General features: G+C 63.4%; 3 non-coding genes across 3 annotated transcripts; all 3 read left to right on the plus strand.

Moving 5' to 3' along the window:
• The first annotated feature begins 669 nt into the window (after window positions 1-669).
• LOC131863100 (5S ribosomal RNA) lies at window positions 670-788 on the plus strand. Its single transcript, XR_009362035.1, has one exon. It is a non-coding gene; the product is annotated as a 5S ribosomal RNA (ribosomal RNA).
• Window positions 789-6,704: 5,916 nt separating this feature from the next.
• On the plus strand, window positions 6,705-6,823 carry LOC131863083 (5S ribosomal RNA). The gene has a single exon (XR_009362018.1). It is a non-coding gene; the product is annotated as a 5S ribosomal RNA (ribosomal RNA).
• A 5,905-nt stretch (window positions 6,824-12,728) lies between these two features.
• LOC131863102 (5S ribosomal RNA) lies at window positions 12,729-12,847 on the plus strand. The gene has a single exon (XR_009362037.1). It is a non-coding gene; the product is annotated as a 5S ribosomal RNA (ribosomal RNA).
• Window positions 12,848-14,062: the final 1,215 nt, after the last annotated feature.

Consider the following 14,062-nt stretch of genomic DNA (forward strand, 5'->3'; position numbering starts at 1 on the left):
GCCCTGTCTTCGACCTGGGAACCCAATTTTGGTCCTCGGGTCCCATTTTTTTTTGTCTCGCATCCCACTTTTGGCCTGTGGCCTTTTCGGGGTCGATTCTCGTTTTGGGCATCAGAGCATGTTTCTTCTCCTAAAACCCAATATTTGTTTATTAAGTCTCGGAACACATTTTTGTTCTCGTGGACCCATCATGGGTCTTGGAACGCATTTGTGGTCCTTGGGTCCCATTTTGCATCCCGAAACTTGTGTTTTGGTGCTTGATCCCTATTTTGGGTGCCCACCTTGCACCAAGTGCGCACCCGGGGCAAACCGAGCGCCTTGGTGCACCGGGGCAAGATCGAGCGTGCACCCGAGGCGCCCCGAACATGCACCAAGGTGCACTCGGCCCACATGTGAGCGCAGGTCGTTGCGCCCGAGGTGGTGTGTGGGCACCGCGTTGCAGACGGGACACTGCACGCACACGACGCCCCGTCCAGGTGCACGCACGTAGGCCGGGCCGGGTGCACACCCGACGCCCTAGCAAGGTGCGCGCACCCGGGCAGGGCTCACACTTGGCGAACGGGGCGCACTTCGCGAGGGAGGGTGTGCACCTCGACGGGGGTGGGTGGCCGGGGTGGATTCGCACGTGGGTCGCGGTTTGCTAAGTACACACTGCGACAAGCTCATAACGGGTGCGATCATACCAGCGTTAGTGCACCGGATCCCATCAGAACTCCGCAGTTAAGCGCGCTTGGGCCGGAGTAGTACTAGGATGGGTGACCTCCCGGGAAGTCCCGGTGTTGCACCCTTTCTTAGTTTTTCGCCGGGCGTCGCAATGCTATTTGAATAAACCTTTTGCCCGTTTGCGTTCTCGTCGGGGCCGGGCCGGGCCGGGGTGCGCTGCCCGCACTACCGCGCGCGCGGGGGGCGACACCGAGCGCGCACCCGAGGCGCCCCGAGCACACAGGCCACGGTGCAACCCGGGCGTTGTGCGCGCACCCCGGTGCGCCCGAGGTGCTGCGCGCGCACCCAGGTGAAATCGGTGTGCACCTCGGCCAGTGCGCGCTCGGTCGAGTCGCGCACGTTGGCCAAGGTGCACGGTGATGTTTCTTACTCTAAGGTTCCGCACCAGACGCCCGGGACAGGTGAGCGAAGCTGGGCGGGGCCGGGTGCGCGGCCGGGGCAGGTGCACGCAGCTGGAGAGAGCTTTGGAGCACACCAGAGGTGCGCACCTTGGAGCACACTTCGGAGCGCACCAATGATGCGCTCCATTCAAAAGTTTCCTGAAAAGGCAAAAAAAGTTGAGATTATAGAATTTCCCACTTGAGAGATTGTAAAAAAAAAAAATTTAAAATGAAGGAAACGCGGGTGCCAAGGTGTGCGCGCCCGGGTGCGCAGCCCAGCCAAGGTGTGCGCACCAAGGCGCCCACCCTGGCGAAGGTGCATGCAAGGTGCGCACCCGAGGCAAACCGGACAATTAACCCAACTTTCGACTTCGCGCGCACCTGCGCACCTTGGAGCGCACTTCGGAGCGCTCCTTGTTGCGCACCAATCTTGGGCACCTCGGAGTGCACCATGGCGCCCACCAAGGTGCGCACCCGGGGCAAACCGAGCTCCGACTTCGTGCGCACCTTGGAGCGCACGAAAGGTGCGCACCATGGCGCCCACCAAGGTGCGCAGCCCAGCCAAGGCGTGCGCATCAAGGTGCGCACCCTGGCGAAGGTGCGCACCCGGGGCAAACCGAGCTCCGACTTCGTGCGCACCTTGGAGCGCACAAAGGGTGCGCAACCCAGCCAAGGTGTGCGCACCCCGGGCAAACCGAGCTCCGAATCGTGCGCACCTTGGAGCACACTTCGGAGCCCTCCTTGGTGCGCACCGATGTTGCGCACCTCGGAGCGCACCCGGGGAAAACAATGCAATTAACCCGACTTTCGACTTCGTGGGCACCTCGGAGCGCTCTCGGGTTCGCACCTCGGAGCACACCGAGGTGCGCACCTTTGATGCGCTGCCTTCACCAATTTCGAGAAAAGGCAAGAAAACATTGAGAAGGTGTGCGCACCGAGGTGCCCACCCTGGCGAAGGTGCACGCGAGGTGCGCACCCGGGGCAAACCGGGCTCCGACTTCGTGCACGCCATGCTGCGCACCTTGGAGGGCCATGGTGCGCACCTTGGAGCACACTTCGGAGCGCTCAATGGTGCCCAACCCAGCCAAGGTGCCCACCGCGGCGAAGGTGCACGCGAGGTGCGCACCCGGGGCAAACCGGGCTCCGACTTCGTGCACGCCGCACCTTGGAGCACACTTCGGAGCGCTCCTTGGTGCGCACCAGGGCGCGCAACCCAGCCGAGGTGCCCACCCCGGCGAAGGTGCACGCGGGGTGCGCACCCGAGGCAAACCGGGCTCCGACTTCGTGCACGCCATGGTGCCCACCGCGGCGAAGGTGCACGCGAGGTGCGCACCCGGGGCAAACCGGGCTCCGACTTCGTGCACGCCGCACCTTGGAGCACACTTCGGAGCGCTCCTTGGTGCGCACCAGGGCGCGCAACCCAGCCGAGGTGCCCACCCCGGCGAAGGTGCACGCGAGGTGCGCACCCGGGGCAAACCGGGCTCCGACTTCGTGCACGCCATGGTGCCCACCGCGGCGAAGGTGCACGCGAGGTGCGCACCCGGGGCAAACCGGGCTCCGACTTCGTGCACGCCGCACCTTGGAGCACACTTCGGAGCGCTCCTTGGTGCGCACCATGGTGCCCACCAGGGCGCGCAACCCCGCCGAAGGTGCACGCGAGGTGCGCACCCGGGGCAAACCGGGCTCCGACTTCGTGCACGCCGCACCTTGGAGCACACTTCGGAGCGCTCCTTGGTGCGCACCAGGGCGCGCAACCCCGCCGAAGGTGCACGCGAGGTGCGCACCCGGGGCAAACCGGGCTCCGACTTCGTGCACGCCATGGTGCGCACCAGGGTGCCCACCGCGGCGAAGGTGCGCACCCGGGGCAAACCGGGCTCCGACTTCGTGCACGCCGCACCTTGGAGCACACTTCGGAGCGCTCCTTGGTGCGCACCAGGGCGCGCAACCCAGCCGAGGTGCCCACCCCGGCGAAGGTGCACGCGAGGTGCGCACCCGGGGCAAACCGGGCTCCGACTTCGTGCACGCCATGGTGCCCACCGCGGCGAAGGTGCGCACCCGGGGCAAACCGGGCTAGGACTTCGTGCACGCCGCACCTTGGAGCACACTTCGGAGCGCTCCTTGGTGCGCACCATGGTGCCCACCAGGCCGCGCAACCCAGCCAAGGTGTGCGCACCAAGGTGCACGCGAGGTGCGCACCCGGGGCAAACCGGGGTCCGGCTTCGTGCACGCCGCACCTTGGAGCACACATCGGGGCGCTCCCGGGTTCGCACCGGCGTTGCGCACCGTGGTGGGCACCTCGGAGCGCACCGTGGTGGGCACCTCGGAGCACACCAAGGTGGGCAGCGAGGTGCGCACCTTTGATGCGATGCCTTCACTAATTTCCATAAAAGGCAAAAGAAAACGAGATTTTAAAATTTCCGTTTTGAAAGATAGTGAGAAAAAGGGAATGCTGGTGCCATCTTGAGCCCGCCCTGGTGCGCAGCCCAGCCAAGGTGTGCGCACCAAGGTGCCCACCCTGGCGAAGGTGCGCGCCCGGGCAATTAACCCAACTTCCAACTTCGCGCGCGCCAGGGTGGGAGCGCACCCAACAACCGGGCCTGGGAAGAGCCAATGCGAGAAACCCCACCAAACGCTCTGACAAAAAAAGAGGGGGCGCTCCAGTAACCCCGCTTCGGAGCGCACCCTGGGCAAACCCAGCCAGGGTGCCCACCCCGGCCAAGGTGCAGGCGAGGTGCGCACCCGGGGCAAACCGGGCTCCGACAACGTGCACGCCGCACCTTGGAGCACACTTCGTAGCGCTCCCGGGTGCGCACCTCAGAGCACACCAAGGTGGGCAGCGAGGTGCGCACCTTTGATGCGCTGCCTTCACTAATTTCCAGAAAAGGCAAAAAAAAGAGGAGATTTTAAAATTTCCGTTTTGAAAGATAGTGAAAAAAACGGAACGCGGGTGCCATCTTGAGCCCGCCCGGGTGCACAGCCCAGGTAAGGTGCCCACCCTGGCAAAGGTGCGCACCCGGGCAATTAACCCTACTTCCGACTTCGTGCGCGCCAGGGTGGCAACCGGGCCTGGGAAGAGCCAATGCGAGAAACCCCACCAAACGCTCCGACAAAAAAAGAGGCGGCGCTCCAATAACCCCGCTTCGGAGCGCAGCCGGGGCAAACCCAGCCAAGGTGCCCACCCCGACGAAGGTGCACGCGAGGTGCGCACCCGGGGCAAACCGGGCTCCGACAACGTGCACGCAGCACCTTGGAGCACACTTCGAAGCACTCCCGGGTGCCCACCGGCGTTGCGCACCGTGGTGGGCAGCGAGGTGCGCACCTTTGATGCGCTGCCTTCACTAATTTCCAGAAAAGGCAAAAAAAAATGAGATTTTAAAATTTCCGTTTTGAAAGATAGTGAAAAAAACGGAACGCGGGTGCCATCTTGAGCCCGCCCTGGTGCGCAGCCCAGGCAAGGCATGCGCACCAAGGTGCCCACCCGCGGTGCACACCCGGGGCAAACCGGGCTCCGACTTCGTGCAGGCCGCACCTTGGAGCACACTTCGGAGCGCTCCTTGGTGCGCACCATGGTGCCCACCAGGGCGCACCCGGGGCAAACCGGGCTCCGACTTCGTGCACGCCGCACCTTGGAGCACACATCGGAGCGCTCCCAGGTTCGCACCAGCGTTGCGCACCTTTGATGCGCTGCCTTCACTAATTTCCAGAAAAGGCAAAAAAAAACGATATTTTAAAATTTCCGTTCTGAAAGATAGTGAAAAAAACGGAACGCGGGTGCCATCTTGAGCCCTTCCTGGTGCGCAGCCCAGGCAAGTTGTGCGCACCAAGGTGCCCACCCTGGCGGAGGTGCGCGCCCGGGGCAAACCGGGCTCCGACTTCGTGCACTGCATGGTGCCCACCAAGGCGCGCAACCCAGCCAAGGTGCCCACCGCAGCGAAGGTGCACGCGAGGTGCGCACCCGAGGTGCACACCCGGGGCAAACCGAGCTCCGACTTCGTGCACGCCGCACCTTGGAGCACACTTCAGAGCGCTCCTTGGTGCGCACCAGGGCGCGCAACCCAGCCAAGGTGCTCACCCCGGCGAAGGTGCACGCGAGGTGCGCACCCGGGGCAAGCCGGGCTCGGACTTCGTGCACGCCGCACCTTGGAGCACACATCGGAGCGCTCCCGGGTTCGCACCAGCATTGCGCACCTTTGATGCGCTGCCTTCACTAATTTCCAGAAAAGGCAAAAAAAAAAAAAAAACGAGATTTTAAAATTTCCGTTTTGAAAGATAGTGAAAAAAACGGAACGCGGGTGCCATCTTGAGCCCGCCCTGGTGTGCAGCCCAGGCAAGTTGTGCGCACCAAGGCACCCACCCTGGCCAAGGTGGGTCACGGGGTGGGTCCTAGGGTGGGTAACGGGGTGGGTACTAAGGTGCGTGCCAAGGTGGGTCATGGGGTGGGTGCCAAGGTGGGCACCAGGGTGGGTGTGCACCAACCCTAGCCAGGGTAGGTCACGGGGTGGTTGTCGGGGTGGGCGTCAAGGAGCCAAGGTGGGTGGCAAGTAGCCAAGTTGCGTGCCAAGGTGGGTGTCGGGGTGGGTGCCAAGGATCCAAGGTGGGTGCCAAGGAACCAAGGTGGGTGTCTGGGTGGGTGCCGAGGTGGGAGCCAGGGTGGGTCCCAAGGTGAGTGCAAAGGTGGGTGCCAGGGTCAAGGTGAGTGCCAATGTGGGTTCCAAGGTGCCAGGGTCAGGGTGAGTGCCAATGTGGGTTCAAAGGTGCTAAGTTGGGTGCGAGGTTGGGTGCGAGGGTGGGTGGGTGCCAAGGTGTGCTAGGTGGAAGCCCGGGTGGGTCGGCATCCCATGGGTGTCGAGTTGGGTGCCTGATGGGTGCTTCTTGTCAAGTTTTAGTCGTCGGGACTCATTTCGAGCCTTAGAGGTCGTTTCTTGTCCGGTTGCCCTGTCTTCGACCTGGGAACCCAATTTTGGTCCTCGGGTCCCATTTTTTTTTGTCTCGCATCCCACTTTTGGCCTGTGGCCTTTTCGGGGTCGATTCTCGTTTTGGGCATCAGAGCATGTTTCTTCTCCTAAAACCCAATATTTGTTTATTAAGTCTCGGAACACATTTTTGTTCTCGTGGACCCATCATGGGTCTTGGAACGCATTTGTGGTCCTTGGGTCCCATTTTGCATCCCGAAACTTGTGTTTTGGTGCTTGATCCCTATTTTGGGTGCCCACCTTGCACCAAGTGCGCACCCGGGGCAAACCGAGCGCCTTGGTGCACCGGGGCAAGATCGAGCGTGCACCCGAGGCGCCCCGAACATGCACCAAGGTGCACTCGGCCCACATGTGAGCGCAGGTCGTTGCGCCCGAGGTGGTGTGTGGGCACCGCGTTGCAGACGGGACACTGCACGCACACGACGCCCCGTCCAGGTGCACGCACGTAGGCCGGGCCGGGTGCACACCCGACGCCCTAGCAAGGTGCGCGCACCCGGGCAGGGCTCACACTTGGCGAACGGGGCGCACTTCGCGAGGGAGGGTGTGCACCTCGACGGGGGTGGGTGGCCGGGGTGGATTCGCACGTGGGTCGCGGTTTGCTAAGTACACACTGCGACAAGCTCATAACGGGTGCGATCATACCAGCGTTAGTGCACCGGATCCCATCAGAACTCCGCAGTTAAGCGCGCTTGGGCCGGAGTAGTACTGGGATGGGTGACCTCCCGGGAAGTCCCGGTGTTGCACCCTTTCTTAGTTTTTCGCCGGGCGTCGCAATGCTATTTGAATAAACCTTTTGCCCGTTTGCGTTCTCGTCGGGGCCGGGCCGGGCCGGGGTGCGCTGCCCGCACTACCGCGCGCGCGGGGGCGACACCGAGCGCGCACCCGAGGCGCCCCGAGCACACAGGCCACGGTGCAACCCGGGCGTTGTGCGCGCACCCCGGTGCGCCCGAGGTGCTGCGCGCGCACCCAGGTGAAATCGGTGTGCACCTCGGCCAGTGCGCGCTCGGTCGAGTCGCGCACGTTGGCCAAGGTGCACGGTGATGTTTCTTACTCTAAGGTTCCGCACCAGACGCCCGGGACAGGTGAGCGAAGCTGGGCGGGGCCGGGTGCGCGGCCGGGGCAGGTGCACGCAGCTGGAGAGAGCTTTGGAGCACACCAGAGGTGCGCACCTTGGAGCACACTTCGGAGCGCACCAATGATGCGCTCCATTCAAAAGTTTCCTGAAAAGGCAAAAAAAGTTGAGATTATAGAATTTCCCACTTGAGAGATTGTAAAAAAAAAAAATTTAAAATGAAGGAAACGCGGGTGCCAAGGTGTGCGCGCCCGGGTGCGCAGCCCAGCCAAGGTGTGCGCACCAAGGCGCCCACCCTGGCGAAGGTGCACGCAAGGTGCGCACCCGAGGCAAACCGGACAATTAACCCAACTTTCGACTTCGCGCGCACCTGCGCACCTTGGAGCGCACTTCGGAGCGCTCCTTGGTGCGCACCAATCTTGGGCACCTCGGAGTGCACCATGGCGCCCACCAAGGTGCGCACCCGGGGCAAACCGAGCTCCGACTTCGTGCGCACCTTGGAGCGCACGAAAGGTGCGCACCATGGCGCCCACCAAGGTGCGCAGCCCAGCCAAGGCGTGCGCATCAAGGTGCGCACCCTGGCGAAGGTGCGCACCCGGGGCAAACCGAGCTCCGACTTCGTGCGCACCTTGGAGCGCACAAAGGGTGCGCAACCCAGCCAAGGTGTGCGCACCCCGGGCAAACCGAGCTCCGAATCGTGCGCACCTTGGAGCACACTTCGGAGCCCTCCTTGGTGCGCACCGATGTTGCGCACCTCGGAGCGCACCCGGGGAAAACAATGCAATTAACCCGACTTTCGACTTCGTGGGCACCTCGGAGCGCTCTCGGGTTCGCACCTCGGAGCACACCGAGGTGCGCACCTTTGATGCGCTGCCTTCACCAATTTCCAGAAAAGGCAAGAAAACATTGAGAAGGTGTGCGCACCGAGGTGCCCACCCTGGCGAAGGTGCACGCGAGGTGCGCACCCGGGGCAAACCGGGCTCCGACTTCGTGCACGCCATGCTGCGCACCTTGGAGGGCCATGGTGCGCACCTTGGAGCACACTTCGGAGCGCTCAATGGTGCCCAACCCAGCCAAGGTGCCCACCGCGGCGAAGGTGCGCACCCGGGGCAAACCGGGCTCCGACTTCGTGCACGCCGCACCTTGGAGCACACTTCGGAGCGCTCCTTGGTGCGCACCAGGGCGCGCAACCCAGCCGAGGTGCCCACCCCGGCGAAGGTGCACGCGGGGTGCGCACCCGGGGCAAACCGGGCTCCGACTTCGTGCACGCCATGGTGCCCACCGCGGCGAAGGTGCACGCGAGGTGCGCACCCGGGGCAAACCGGGCTCCGACTTCGTGCACGCCGCACCTTGGAGCACACTTCGGAGCGCTCCTTGGTGCGCACCAGGGCGCGCAACCCAGCCGAGGTGCCCACCCCGGCGAAGGTGCACGCGAGGTGCGCACCCGGGGCAAACCGGGCTCCGACTTCGTGCACGCCATGGTGCCCACCGCGGCGAAGGTGCACGCGAGGTGCGCACCCGGGGCAAACCGGGCTCCGACTTCGTGCACGCCGCACCTTGGAGCACACTTCGGAGCGCTCCTTGGTGCGCACCATGGTGCCCACCAGGGCGCGCAACCCCGCCGAAGGTGCACGCGAGGTGCGCACCCGGGGCAAACCGGGCTCCGACTTCGTGCACGCCGCACCTTGGAGCACACTTCGGAGCGCTCCTTGGTGCGCACCAGGGCGCGCAACCCCGCCGAAGGTGCACGCGAGGTGCGCACCCGGGGCAAACCGGGCTCCGACTTCGTGCACGCCATGGTGCGCACCAGGGTGCCCACCGCGGCGAAGGTGCGCACCCGGGGCAAACCGGGCTCCGACTTCGTGCACGCCGCACCTTGGAGCACACTTCGGAGCGCTCCTTGGTGCGCACCAGGGCGCGCAACCCAGCCGAGGTGCCCACCCCGGCGAAGGTGCACGCGAGGTGCGCACCCGGGGCAAACCGGGCTCCGACTTCGTGCACGCCATGGTGCCCACCGCGGCGAAGGTGCGCACCCGGGGCAAACCGGGCTAGGACTTCGTGCACGCCGCACCTTGGAGCACACTTTGGAGCGCTCCTTGGTGCGCACCATGGTGCCCACCAGGCCGCGCAACCCAGCCAAGGTGTGCGCACCAAGGTGCACGCGAGGTGCGCACCCGGGGCAAACCGGGGTCCGGCTTCGTGCACGCCGCACCTTGGAGCACACATCGGGGCGCTCCCGGGTTCGCACCGGCGTTGCGCACCGTGGTGGGCACCTCGGAGCGCACCGTGGTGGGCACCTCGGAGCACACCAAGGTGGGCAGCGAGGTGCGCACCTTTGATGCGATGCCTTCACTAATTTCCATAAAAGGCAAAAAAAAACGAGATTTTAAAATTTCCGTTTTGAAAGATAGTGAGAAAAAGGGAATGCTGGTGCCATCTTGAGCCCGCCCTGGTGCGCAGCCCAGCCAAGGTGTGCGCACCAAGGTGCCCACCCTGGCGAAGGTGCGCGCCCGGGCAATTAACCCAACTTCCAACTTCGCGCGCGCCAGGGTGGGAGCGCACCCAACAACCGGGCCTGGGAAGAGCCAATGCGAGAAACCCCACCAAACGCTCTGACAAAAAAAGAGGGGGCGCTCCAGTAACCCCGCTTCGGAGCGCACCCTGGGCAAACCCAGCCAGGGTGCCCACCCCGGCCAAGGTGCAGGCGAGGTGCGCACCCGGGGCAAACCGGGCTCCGACAACGTGCACGCCGCACCTTGGAGCACACTTCGTAGCGCTCCCGGGTGCGCACCTCAGAGCACACCAAGGTGGGCAGCGAGGTGCGCACCTTTGATGCGCTGCCTTCACTAATTTCCAGAAAAGGCAAAAAAAAGAGGAGATTTTAAAATTTCCGTTTTGAAAGATAGTGAAAAAAACGGAACGCGGGTGCCATCTTGAGCCCGCCCTGGTGCACAGCCCAGGTAAGGTGCCCACCCTGGCAAAGGTGCGCACCCGGGCAATTAACCCTACTTCCGACTTCGTGCGCGCCAGGGTGGCAACCGGGCCTGGGAAGAGCCAATGCGAGAAACCCCACCAAACGCTCCGACAAAAAAAGAGGCGGCGCTCCAATAACCCCGCTTCGGAGCGCAGCCGGGGCAAACCCAGCCAAGGTGCCCACCCCGACGAAGGTGCACGCGAGGTGCGCACCCGGGGCAAACCGGGCTCCGACAACGTGCACGCAGCACCTTGGAGCACACTTCGAAGCACTCCCGGGTGCCCACCGGCGTTGCGCACCGTGGTGGGCAGCGAGGTGCGCACCTTTGATGCGCTGCCTTCACTAATTTCCAGAAAAGGCAAAAAAAAATGAGATTTTAAAATTTCCGTTTTGAAAGATAGTGAAAAAAACGGAACGCGGGTGCCATCTTGAGCCCGCCCTGGTGCGCAGCCCAGGCAAGGCATGCGCACCAAGGTGCCCACCCGCGGTGCACGCCCGGGGCAAACCGGGCTCCGACTTCGTGCAGGCCGCACCTTGGAGCACACTTCGGAGCGCTCCTTGGTGCGCACCATGGTGCCCACCAGGGCGCACCCGGGGCAAACCGGGCTCCGACTTCGTGCACGCCGCACCTTGGAGCACACATCGGAGCGCTCCCAGGTTCGCACCAGCGTTGCGCACCTTTGATGCGCTGCCTTCACTAATTTCCAGAAAAGGCAAAAAAAAACGATATTTTAAAATTTCCGTTCTGAAAGATAGTGAAAAAAACGGAACGCGGGTGCCATCTTGAGCCCTTCCTGGTGCGCAGCCCAGGCAAGTTGTGCGCACCAAGGTGCCCACCCTGGCGGAGGTGCGCGCCCGGGGCAAACCGGGCTCCGACTTCGTGCACTGCATGGTGCCCACCAAGGCGCGCAACCCAGCCAAGGTGCCCACCGCAGCGAAGGTGCACGCGAGGTGCGCACCCGAGGTGCACACCCGGGGCAAACCGAGCTCCGACTTCGTGCACGCCGCACCTTGGAGCACACTTCAGAGCGCTCCTTGGTGCGCACCAGGGCGCGCAACCCAGCCAAGGTGCTCACCCCGGCGAAGGTGCACGCGAGGTGCGCACCCGGGGCAAGCCGGGCTCGGACTTCGTGCACGCCGCACCTTGGAGCACACATCGGAGCGCTCCCGGGTTCGCACCAGCATTGCGCACCTTTGATGCGCTGCCTTCACTAATTTCCAGAAAAGGCAAAAAAAAAAAAAAAAACGAGATTTTAAAATTTCCGTTTTGAAAGATAGTGAAAAAAACGGAACGCGGGTGCCATCTTGAGCCCGCCCTGGTGTGCAGCCCAGGCAAGTTGTGCGCACCAAGGCACCCACCCTGGCCAAGGTGGGTCACGGGGTGGGTCCTAGGGTGGGTAACGGGGTGGGTACTAAGGTGCGTGCCAAGGTGGGTCATGGGGTGGGTGCCAAGGTGGGCACCAGGGTGGGTGTGCACCAACCCTAGCCAGGGTAGGTCACGGGGTGGTTGTCGGGGTGGGCGTCAAGGAGCCAAGGTGGGTGGCAAGTAGCCAAGTTGCGTGCCAAGGTGGGTGTCGGGGTGGGTGCCAAGGATCCAAGGTGGGTGCCAAGGAACCAAGGTGGGTGTCTGGGTGGGTGCCGAGGTGGGAGCCAGGGTGGGTCCCAAGGTGAGTGCAAAGGTGGGTGCCAGGGTCAAGGTGAGTGCCAATGTGGGTTCCAAGGTGCCAGGGTCAGGGTGAGTGCCAATGTGGGTTCAAAGGTGCTAAGTTGGGTGCGAGGTTGGGTGCGAGGGTGGGTGGGTGCCAAGGTGTGCTAGGTGGAAGCCCGGGTGGGTCGGCATCCCATGGGTGTCGAGTTGGGTGCCTGATGGGTGCTTCTTGTCAAGTTTTAGTCGTCGGGACTCATTTCGAGCCTTAGAGGTCGTTTCTTGTCCGGTTGCCCTGTCTTCGACCTGGGAACCCAATTTTGGTCCTCGGGTCCCATTTTTTTTTGTCTCGCATCCCACTTTTGGCCTGTGGCCTTTTCGGGGTCGATTCTCGTTTTGGGCATCAGAGCATGTTTCTTCTCCTAAAACCCAATATTTGTTTATTAAGTCTCGGAACACATTTTTGTTCTCGTGGACCCATCATGGGTCTTGGAACGCATTTGTGGTCCTTGGGTCCCATTTTGCATCCCGAAACTTGTGTTTTGGTGCTTGATCCCTATTTTGGGTGCCCACCTTGCACCAAGTGCGCACCCGGGGCAAACCGAGCGCCTTGGTGCACCGGGGCAAGATCGAGCGTGCACCCGAGGCGCCCCGAACATGCACCAAGGTGCACTCGGCCCACATGTGAGCGCAGGTCGTTGCGCCCGAGGTGGTGTGTGGGCACCGCGTTGCAGACGGGACACTGCACGCACACGACGCCCCGTCCAGGTGCACGCACGTAGGCCGGGCCGGGTGCACACCCGACGCCCTAGCAAGGTGCGCGCACCCGGGCAGGGCTCACACTTGGCGAACGGGGCGCACTTCGCGAGGGAGGGTGTGCACCTCGACGGGGGTGGGTGGCCGGGGTGGATTCGCACGTGGGTCGCGGTTTGCTAAGTACACACTGCGACAAGCTCATAACGGGTGCGATCATACCAGCGTTAGTGCACCGGATCCCATCAGAACTCCGCAGTTAAGCGCGCTTGGGCCGGAGTAGTACTCGGATGGGTGACCTCCCGGGAAGTCCCGGTGTTGCACCCTTTTTTAGTTTTTCGCCGGGCGTCGCAATGCTATTTGAATAAACCTTTTGCCCGTTTGCGTTCTCGTCGGGGCCGGGCCGGGCCGGGGTGCGCTGCCCGCACTACCGCGCGCGCGGGGGGCGACACCGAGCGCGCACCCGAGGCGCCCCGAGCACACAGGCCACGGTGCAACCCGGGCGTTGTGCGCGCACCCCGGTGCGCCCGAGGTGCTGCGCGCGCACCCAGGTGAAATCGGTGTGCACCTCGGCCAGTGCGCGCTCGGTCGAGTCGCGCACGTTGGCCAAGGTGCACGGTGATGTTTCTTACTCTAAGGTTCCGCACCAGACGCCCGGGACAGGTGAGCGAAGCTGGGCGGGGCCGGGTGCGCGGCCGGGGCAGGTGCACGCAGCTGGAGAGAGCTTTGGAGCACACCAGAGGTGCGCACCTTGGAGCACACTTCGGAGCGCACCAATGATGCGCTCCATTCAAAAGTTTCCTGAAAAGGCAAAAAAAGTTGAGATTATAGAATTTCCCACTTGAGAGATTGTAAAAAAAAAAAATTTAAAATGAAGGAAACGCGGGTGCCAAGGTGTGCGCGCCCGGGTGCGCAGCCCAGCCAAGGTGTGCGCACCAAGGCGCCCACCCTGGCGAAGGTGCACGCAAGGTGCGCACCCGAGGCAAACCGGACAATTAACCCAACTTTCGACTTCGCGCGCACCTGCGCACCTTGGAGCGCACTTCGGAGCGCTCCTTGGTGCGCACCAATCTTGGGCACCTCGGAGTGCACCATGGCGCCCACCAAGGTGCGCACCCGGGACAAACCGAGCTCCGACTTCGTGCGCACCTTGGAGCGCACGAAAGGTGCGCACCATGGCGCCCACCAAGGTGCGCAGCCCAGCCAAGGCGTGCGCATCAAGGTGCGCACCCTGGCGAAGGTGCGCACCCGGGGCAAACCGAGCTCCGACTTCGTGCGCACCTTGGAGCGCACAAAGGGTGCGCAACCCAGCCAAGGTGTGCGCACCCCGGGCAAACCGAGCTCCGAATCGTGCGCACCTTGGAGCACACTTCGGAGCCCTCCTTGGTGCGCACCGATGTTGCGCACCTCGGAGCGCACCCGGGGAAAACAATGCAATTAACCCGACTTTCGACTTCGTGGGCACCTCGGAGCGCTCTCGGGTTCGCACCTCGGAGCACACCGAGGTGCGCACCTTTGATGCGCTGCCTTCACCAATTTCCA

This window comes from Cryptomeria japonica, unplaced genomic scaffold (genome assembly GCF_030272615.1).
Source record: "Cryptomeria japonica unplaced genomic scaffold, Sugi_1.0 HiC_scaffold_55, whole genome shotgun sequence".
NCBI lineage: Eukaryota > Viridiplantae > Streptophyta > Pinopsida > Cupressales > Cupressaceae > Cryptomeria > Cryptomeria japonica.